At 37.1% G+C, this 9,985-nt stretch overlaps 1 protein-coding gene across 16 annotated transcripts in view; it reads left to right on the top strand.

The window, feature by feature from the left end:
- The window catches only part of LOC116151746 (coiled-coil domain-containing protein 144A-like), a 120,720-nt gene that overhangs the window by 55,015 nt on the left and 55,720 nt on the right, over nt 1-9,985 (top strand). For 10 of the 16 annotated variants that reach the window (XM_064494334.1, XM_064494326.1, XM_064494328.1 and 7 more), the window contains exons 7-12: nt 2,398-2,480; nt 6,293-6,405; nt 6,658-6,766; nt 6,892-7,006; nt 7,438-7,571; nt 8,775-8,911. The gene's annotated coding sequence lies outside the window, so the exon portion shown is untranslated. Of the gene's footprint in view, nt 1-729; nt 2,481-6,292; nt 6,406-6,657; nt 6,767-6,891; nt 7,007-7,437; nt 7,572-8,774; nt 8,912-9,985 lie in introns of those variants that run through there. The other 6 variants (XM_064494323.1, XM_064494324.1, XM_064494330.1 and 3 more) reach the window with 6 other exon arrangements.

The raw sequence follows: 9,985 nt of genomic DNA, 5'->3' as shown, positions 1-9,985 counted from the left end.
AAATGGACCAAAATCATTTAAAAGGGCGACAAAATTGACAAAACCTTAGCTAGAGTGATCAGAAAAAAAAAAAAAAGCCTTAAATTACTAAAATCAGAAATGAAAGTAAGGAAATTACTACAGACCTTAGTTCCAAAGATAGCACAGAATTGTACTCTTAAAAATAGTTAAAATGTTGAATTTTATGTTACATAATTTTACCTCAATAGAAAAGCCTGTATTTGTGTGGATTCATGAACTGTCTGGTTCCATTGATCTTTATGTCTTTCCTTTCATCAGTACCATATTATCTTGAGTGTCATAACTCACTTTATAGTAAGTCTTAAAATAGAATTTTCTTCTTTTCAAAAATATTTTTGCTATTCTAGTTATTATCACTTTCTGTATAGAGTTTAAAATTAATGTGTCAATATACACAATAGGTAATACTGGGGTTTTTATTGAAATTGGGTTAAATCTATAGATTTTTTTGTTTTAAAGAATTGACATTTTAACTCTGTTGAGTCTTTCAATCCATGAGCATGATCTATTTTTCTGTTTATTTAGACTTTCAGACATCCTTTGTTTCCTTTCATTAGCTTTTTTTTATTTTTAAGTATACAGCGCCTGCATATATTTCTTAGATTTATATCAAAGTATTTCCTTTTTTAAAAAAAGAAGCTATTTAAATCGTATTTAAAAAAAGAGATGGCTTATTTTTCATTAATCTATACAATTTAATTTTTGTACGTTGACATTTTATTGTGCAACTTTGCTAAATTCACTTACTAATTCCAACTTTTTATAGATTCTGGAGGTTTCTACTTTCATGATCATGTCATCCTTTCCAATTTCTATGCTTTTTTCCCCCTTGCTTTATTGTACTGACTAGTCAATGTAAGATGTTGAATAGGAGTGGTAAAAGTTTTATATCCTTGCTTTGTTCTTGATTCTGAGATAAAACATTAAATCTTTTACTACTATGTATGATGTTAGCTGTAGATTTTTTCTGTAGATGCCCTTCATCAGATTAAGGAAGTCCCCTTGTATTCCTAATTGGCTAGAGTTTTTAATGATTGATATATTTTGAAAATTTCAGGTTTCTTTTCTGCATCTGCTGATATAATCATATGGTTTTGATTTTTTCTTAGTCCAGGGATCAACATACCGTGACCCACAGACCGAATCCTGCCCACTGGCTGTTTGTGTAGAGGCAGCAAGCTAAAACACATTTTTTACACTTTTTAATGGATTGTAAAAAGAAGAATAATATTCTGTTAAAAGTGTATGTCACCCACAAAGCTTAAAATACTTGCTGTTTGGTCCTTTACTGAAAAAAATTGCTGCATCATCCTTTAGTCAGTTAATATAATGGGTTACATCAGTGATGTCTCTAACTAGGTTTGCATCACGAGAAACCGCCCCCCCACCACTTGTTTGTGATGTAGTGTAATATTCCTTTTATAAATTTCTGGATTTAATTTGCTATAATTTTACTAGAAAATTGTATGTCTATTGTCATAAGTTATTGATTTATAATTTTCTTACAAGGTCTTTTAAGGCTAATACTAGCCTCAAAAATGAGTAGGGGTTTGTCCCTTTTTTCTATTTTTTATTTAAAAATATTTTCTTAAGAGGCTGTGTTTATTTTATGTTTATGTTCATAGCAAAATTGAGCAGAAAATACAGAAGTTACCCCTTGCTTCCAGACATACACAACCTCCCCCACTACCAGCGCTTGTACCAGAGTACATTTGTATTGGATATTCAATCTACTGGATAATCAATCTAAATTGATACATCATTGATACACTACACCAAAAGTCCATTAGGGTTCACTCTGTGGGTTTTGACAAATGTATAGTGACATGTATCACTATTATACTACCATATGGAATAGTTACACGGCCCTAAAAATCCTCTGTGCTCCACAGAGTTATTTCTTCCTCCCTCTTTCTGAACCCCTGGAAATCACTGATCTTTTTACTGTCTGCATAACTGTACCTGATCTAGAATTTCATATATTGGAATCATACAGTATGCAGCCATTTCAGATTGTCTTCTTCCATTTAGTAACAGGCATTTAAGTTTCTTCTATGTCTTTCCATGGCTTGAGAGCTCATTTCCTTTTAGTGCTGAATAATGTTACATTGCCTGAATGTACCATGGTTTACTTATTAATTCACCAAATGAAGGACAAGTTGGTTGCTTCCAAGTTTTTGAAATTGTGAATAAAGCTGTTATAAACTTCCATGTGCAGGTTTTTGTATCCATGTGCAGGTACACAGGCTTTTAATTCCTTTGGGTAAATACTGAGGGGTACAATTGCTGAATCGTGTGGTAGGAGTATGTTTAGTTTTGTAAGAAACTGTCCAGCTGTCTCCCAAAGTGACTGTTCCATGTTTGCATTCCCACCAGCAAAAGATGAAAGCTCTTGTTGCTCCACATCCTTGTCAGCATTTGGTGTTCTCAGTGTTACAGATGTCTGGCCATTCTGATAGGTATGTAGTGGTATCTTACTGTTGTTTTAGTTTACAACTTTCTAACGGTATATAATGTTAAGCATTTTTTCATATGCTAATTTCTCATGTTTATTCTCTTCAGTGAGGTATCTGTTCAGGTCTTTTGCCCATTTTTAAATCAGGTTGTTATTTAATTTTAAGAGTTCTTTGTATGTTGTGAATAACAGTCCTTTATTGAATAAATCTTTTGCAAATATTTTCTCCCAGTTTGTGGCTTGCTTTCTCATTCTCTTGCCAGTGTCTTTCACAGAGAAGAACTTTGTTGTTGTTGTTGTTGTTATGAGTGCACCTTATCAATTCTTTAATGGACCATGCCTTTGGTGTTATATCTAAAAAGTCATCACCATACCGAGCACCATCTAGAATTTTTTCTATGTTAACCTCCTAGGAATTTTATAATTTTGCATTTTACATTAAGGTCTATCATCCATTTTAAGTTACTTTTTTTTTTAAAAGGTATAAGGTCTGTCTCTAGACTCTTAGGTTTTTTAATATGTGGATGTCTGGTTCTTCCACTGCCAATTTTTGAAGAGATTATCTTTTCTCCATTTTCATACGTTTGTGATTCATCAAGATCAGTTCACTGTAGCTATTCTTTATCAAGTTGAGGGAGTTCCCCTCTATTCCTAACTTGCTGAGAGTTTTTTTTATCAAGAATGAATGTTGAACTTTGTCAAAGATTTTTTTCTGTATGCATTGATATAATCATGTGGTTTTTTCTTCTTTAGCTGCTGATGTAATGGATTGCATTAATGGATATCCAAATGTTAACCAAGCTTGCATAACTGGGATTAATCTCATAGTCTTGGTGTATAATTCTTTTCATATATTGTTGGTTTTGCTAGTATTTTGTTGATGATTGTTACATTTGTGTTCATGAGAGATAGTGGTCCGTAGTTTTCTTGTAAAGACTATCTGGTTTTGGTAATGCTGACCTTGTAGAATGAATTAGGTTTCCCTTCAGTATATTCTGTGTTTTCATACAAATTTCAGAATGATTTGTTGCAATTTTGTGAAAAGTGCCATTGGTATTTTGATAGGTGTTGCATTGAGTCTGCAGATTTCCTTTGATTGTACGGTCATTTCAACAATATTAATTCTTCCAATATATGAACACAGTATACTTTCCCACACAAAAGACCTAAATAGCCAAACAGTCTTGATAAAGAAGAACAAAGCTGGAGGTATCATGCTCCCTGACTTAAAGCTATGGTACAAAGCTACACTCATCAAAACAGTATGGTAAAGGCTAACCTTTTCAACGGTGCTGGGTCAGTTGAATATCTATATGAAAGAAATAATGTGACTTGACCCTTAACTTATACCATACGTGAAAACCGACTCCATATGGATTGCATACCTAAATGTGAAGAAAAAACAATTTGACTTCTAGGCTAAAACATGAGAACCACTTCATGATACACACCTGATAGTTGAAATCTAAAAGATGGAAAAAGCAAGTGTTGGCATGAATGTGGAGCAATAGCAAATCTCACACACTCTTGATGGGAGGGAGCATAAGTTGGTCCAACCACTTTGGAACGTTGTTTGGCGGAGTGTACTTAAGCCAAACCCATGCATAACCTATGACCCAGCAATTCTACTCCTAGGTCTATATCTATCACCAATATGCACATATGTTTATTGAAAGACATGTACTAGAATATTCATAGCATTAATTATAATAGTCCCAAGCTGGAAACTGTAAATATCTGTCAACAGTGGTGTGGGTAAACAAATTGAGACACACTAAACTACTATGCAGTAATGAGAATCAGATACCTATAACTGCATGTGATATAGATGAATCTGACAAAGGCAACATGAAGGAAAATAAAACTACAGTTGATCCTTAAACAACACAGGGGTTAACCTGTGTGTAACTTACAGTCGGCCCTCTGTATCCATGGTTACTCTGCTTGTGTAGATTCAACCAGCCACAGACTACGTAGTCCTGTACTGTTTACTGTTGAAATATATCCACATATTAGTGGACCCACAGTCCAAGCCAGTGCATTCTAGGGTCAGCTGTGTGTAGTATACCACATAACACACTATCTGATTTCATGGGTGTAAAGTACAAAACAAAGCAACACTAATCTGTGCTCTCAGATGTCAGGACGGTGGCTACCCTGAGAGGTTCAGGCTAGAGGGAAGTTCAGAGGGCTTTGGGGGTCCCAGTATTGTTCTCTTTCTTGATTAGAATGCTGACTTCATGAGTCTGACCAGATTGTGATATTTTGGTGTGCTTTAGACATGCAATATTGCATTTTTCTGTATGTACAGTATTTTTCAGTAGAATGTTTAAAAATGTTTCCACTGCACAGATGTGTCATAATTTATTCAAACTTTTCTGTATTTATTAGTCGTTCAATTGGTTTCAGCTTTTTACTTCTACAAATATTGTGAAGTAAAGATCTCCATACATATTTGATTCATGGTGGTCCCCTTTAAGGATAAATCATTCATATGTTAAGGGGCTGAAGTCTTCATGCTAAAATACATTGTGATATTTCTTCCCCCCAAAACGGGAAACTCAGATTTTCATTTTCACTAGCAATGTTTGTATTTTTCCTCTTACAGTCTCATGAGAATGTCTTATCTTTTTCATTGTGTTTCATTTCCTCATTTATAATAGACTCAGTCATTTTGCTTTCATAGATGTTGCAGGTACTTTCCCTAATATAGCTGCTCTACACTGAATTTGTTTACAGTAGACTTTCCATAAAACTTATGGTGATTTTAAGTACACAGATACTTTCATTCCATTCCTTTGAAGAGATGGAGGTAAATTCCTCTTTCTTTCAGCATGGACTGGGCTTTAATGACTTCCTTTTAATGAATAGTATGTGATAAAGTGACAGCCCTATGAAGAGGCTTACATGGAGAGGAGCTGAGGCCTCCAGCCAACAGACGTGTGTAAATTTTCATAGAAGTGGATCTTTCAGACCTAGTCAAGCCTTCTATGACCACAGCCCTGGCCGATGACTTGACACCAAAGCAAAGCCACCCACCTAAGACACTCCCTAAAGCCTTGCCTTCAGAAATGTGTGAGATAATAAGTATTTGCTCATTTAAACTGTTAAATTTTGTGATCAGTTTCTATACAACAGATAAGTAATACACAATTTTTAAACTTACAGTGTATGTGCAAAGAAGTAAGTGAAACATAGATATACAATTTAGCAAAGTATTATAACGCAAACACGAATGCAATGGTATGAAATAGAAAATTGCAGGTCCCCAGAAAGAATATGCATGTTCTTTCAAGTTCAAAACATCTTACTCCAGTTTGTATGCAATCATACTCTTGAATTTCATGGTAATCATTTATTTGCTTTGCCTTATGGTCATATCTCCCATGTTTACACCTCTGAACAATACAATTTAGTTTTGCTTATTTTTGAATTGCATATTAATAGGACCTATGGAATCGTAGATTCACTTTGTTATACCTTACTTCTTCTGTTCAACCTTCTGTAAGAGTCATCAGTGTTGCCCGTAGCTCTAGCTTGTTTGTCTGCATTACTGTCGAGTATTTCTGTTGTTTGATTCTACCGCAGCATATTTTTCCGTTTTACCTGTTAAATACTTTCTAATTTGGGATGACTCTGCTTGCTTTTACAGTCCTGTTCATATTGTAATGGTTCACATGTGCAAGAGCTTCTCAGTGATATATATTCCTAGGAATGGTGATATCTTTTTAAGATCTTGATTTCATTTTCCTCAAATCTATATCCGCAAGTGGGATTGCTGCATCATCTAGTAATTGTATCTTTAATTTTTTTAAGGAAACTCCATACTGTTTTCCATAGTGAACCTGGACTCCTGTGGCTTTTTGGTAACCATCATGGGGATGGAATCACATCTTTCACTGGAAACACTGGGGTGACACAGAGGTTTGGTAAACTTTTAAAATGAATGTTAATGCTCTTTTTCTTTTTTTTTTTTTTTTTCTGTTGGGGGTGGGGGGTAATTAGGTTTTATTTATTTTTTAGTGGAGGTACTGGGGATTGAACCCAGGACCTCGTGCGCACACTAAGCATACACTGTAGCCCTGAGCTATACCCTCCCCCCAAAGATCTAAATTGCTTTTAATATCCTTACTGGAGTGGTCTGTCTCTGGTCTTGGAGAAAGGTGTTCATTACCTTCTAGGATGACACAGACAAATGAACAAACTATGCTCTGAGGCCAAGATACCTTGTGGAGGGATGAGACATGTACCTGATGATCACATTTTTTCGTTTATTCACTACTTGAACAGGTATTTGTGGGGTGCCTACTAAAGGGATACTGTGTTCTAGAGTTCCCGGGACCCATCAGTAAACCTGGGCTTCATGTGTGCTCGGTTGTTAGGGTCACGTGTGGTGTGCTTTCTGTGCATTTCAGAACCTTTGAATATTGTGAGGAACCTCGGTGTATGAGCCTTCCACCAGCACTTTGAATGTTCGCTGGGAGCACACAGAGCAAAATCCTCATCAATACAAGCATGTACCCACAGCAGGTGGTCTGGAGGAACTGGTCACTATTTCCCGTAGGGAAAAGTGTGTTAGTTTCAGCTGTAGATTGCAAAGTGGAGATCAAGAGTTAACTAGTGTACCGTATCACTGAAGGAGTTCATGTTCCTTCTGTAGAACTTGACGGAGGGTAGTCGGTTGGGGCCTCAGTGCCTGGGTGATTGGGGCTTTGGGGGGACTGGGGCTGGGGGATCAAATCATTCCAGGGGCTTTTCAAGAAGGAGCTGGGCGTGTGCAGAGAGGCCTTCATCAACTCTTAGAACAGTTTGTATGGGGGCACATCCTTAGGTCCCAATAGTACAAAACCTGCTTCTTGATTTGGTCTTCAGTTAGTATTTTGAGTGTTTGGTTGTTCAAAGTATTATTTCTTATACAAGATTTTCAAATCAAGTACTTTACATTTTATTAAAATCTTTAGGTGCCAATCCCTGGGAATACCAATGATGCCATTCTTAGGAATCTGCAGCCAGATGCCCCAGACACCGTTACAGTGGTTCCCCTTTATCCTGAGGGCGATGGAGGGCATACACCAGACACTGGAAGGACATGGAAGTAAGAAGGCAGACAAATTGAGCGTTTTCATGATACATTTTGCTTTTTAGTATAGCATAAACTTAAAGTGGAAAGAAAACTTGGGAAATACATAATGATGGAATAAAAATGTAACAATTACACATAGTTTACCTTCCAACCCCCACCAATTGTTAATATTTTAGTGTATGAAATAAAAGTGACATTCTTCTGAAGTGGTAACTTCAGGATTTCTGAATGTGTTTACAGTTATCAGTATTCTCTGTCAGTGACAAAAGTTCATGAGCTTTACTTTGTGCTCAATAAATTTGTACGAAGCAGTGTCTTGTCACTGGCTTTCAGTGTCAGTTGAAATCTGCTGGTCGTGTTACTTTATAGCACATTTTTCTGCTGATGAAGTGCTTTTTGACATTGAAAATCTGTGCTTTCATTTGCTATTAACATGTTGAGAAACCAGTTTATAGTGGTTTTACAATTCTTTGTAGTATTGTTTAAAGGCTTTGGTGCATACCTCTGAATTTTTTTTTTTTTTTTGGCTTAAAAATATACGTGCTGATGGCTCAAAGAAAGCAAGTGTGGATGACTTCTTTTGGCAAAAGATTAGTGGTCTAGAAAAATGATGTTATTCCTAAAGTGGAGTTTGGAGATAATACCTGTATTTAATTTGCATGTTTTTCTAAGTCCCTATTGGGGCAGTTAATTGAGAACTGAGTGTTTCTTTGATTTCTCCCTATGTTTGCCTTTTTTTTGAATCACAGAAGATATTTAGTGTCTGTTGAATGAGAAGAAATGAATAATTGAAACCAGCTAATCTAGCTGCCCGGATTAGATGGGTGTCCTCCATGTTGTCAGTTCTCATTTAGAGGCAGAGATGATAGAATCCTCTTGTCTCTCTTTCCATGACCTGTGATGGAAAACTGAAGCTGCTTTTCCAGTTTCTCGCTCTTGCCTTGTCCCTTGTCCTTTTGTGGCCAACCCAGTATTACTACTTTTACTCCCTTGTTTTTATTGACAACAACTTAGCTTCCATAGAGACCAAGGCCCTAGTTGGCTGAGTTTGGCTAAATGTGGAGTTGGAGAGTTTTCATGTGCTTTTGTTTGTAGATAATTCAAAGTTTAAGGAAGTCAGTATTTCTCCTACTACAGAGCAGAAGTTCAGGGTAAGTGATAGCTTGCCATGTGTAAACAGGCGTAAGAAATATGTGTTGCCTTTTCTTTTCTCAGTGGTGAGAGGACTGGCCAGAAATGTCCAAGTGTACAGCCCACTGAACAGCGGGAACGTTGGCTGGACCCTGCCCCTGGCTGGTGCAGCAGCGCCAAGTGTGTGCGCTGCCCTGGCTGGCACGAGGCCCCTGGAACCTGTAAGTACTGTTGTCAGCTCAGAGCTGGCAGAAGAATTTCGTAGATTTTATGGCGCCTCCTGCTGTGGTTGCTGGCGCAGGGCAGTAGATGAGTTGCTGTGGCCCTGGGTCACGTGCACACTCATTTCCTGATGAACTTAATTAGTCTCATGTTTGTGTTGTGCTTGGCAGCCTGTGAGAACACAGGCCACAAACATGCCCACGTACAATGCTTAAGTGATTGCTTTTGATGAATTAAATCGTAAGGGTATCAACTGTAGGGTTAGTAAGCAAAAATGAATTTGGGGAAAATGCAAATTAGCTATATATGAGTTTAAAAAACCCCAGTAGTAAATGCAAATCATTCATAGACCTTGTCAATATGGGCTTTCATTGTAACAGACACATCTTTGTCAGGAACCTACCTGAAAGTTTGCCTTCATTGGCTCTTAACAGATTGCCAATCTATCTTAGTACTATTCCATTTTCTAAGAAGATTAATAATACAGAGAGCAGAAATTACTAATTTGAGTAGGAAGAGTATCAGAACAACGGAGTGCAAGTAAACTTACAAGACTTTACAAAAAGAAGCAGGGACCATGAACAAAGATAAACAAAACTTGAGCCTGTCCGAATGTTGACTTGCATCCTGTGTGTGGCAGGACATGTTCAGACAACACTGCTCTTATCCACTGCCTGGAGTAGCTGTTTTAATAGAGAAATTTCTCCCCAAGAAGTGTATCTTAGGTGTACATATCTCTAACATTTGGGATGCTTTGGGGTCACTATCATAAGCCCTGGATGTTGTATGTGAGAACTTTCCCCAGGAACCTAAATGGGAGGTTGGTGAAGCTGCTAAGGGTCAAGTGTCAGCTCACATTTAATGGAGAGGGAATTTATGAGAGTAAATTACATCCAGTGCTGTGGCCTGGGCAGATCTCACGAGGTAGCGCAGAGGTTGACTTCTGCTGTGTCTGGGCTCAGCCCTTTACTATAAATGTTATAATGCTGTCTAATAAAAGACTTGGTAAGCATTTAGATTGTCGTCAGAATTTGTCAGGTCCTCCCCTCTAGATTGTGGTGCCAGGAAACAGC

Source organism: Camelus dromedarius, chromosome 15 (assembly GCF_036321535.1).
Source record: "Camelus dromedarius isolate mCamDro1 chromosome 15, mCamDro1.pat, whole genome shotgun sequence".
NCBI classification, from domain to species: domain Eukaryota; kingdom Metazoa; phylum Chordata; class Mammalia; order Artiodactyla; family Camelidae; genus Camelus; species Camelus dromedarius.
Note: the sequence above shows the minus strand (reverse complement) of the source record. Positions and strands in the feature narration are given on the sequence as shown.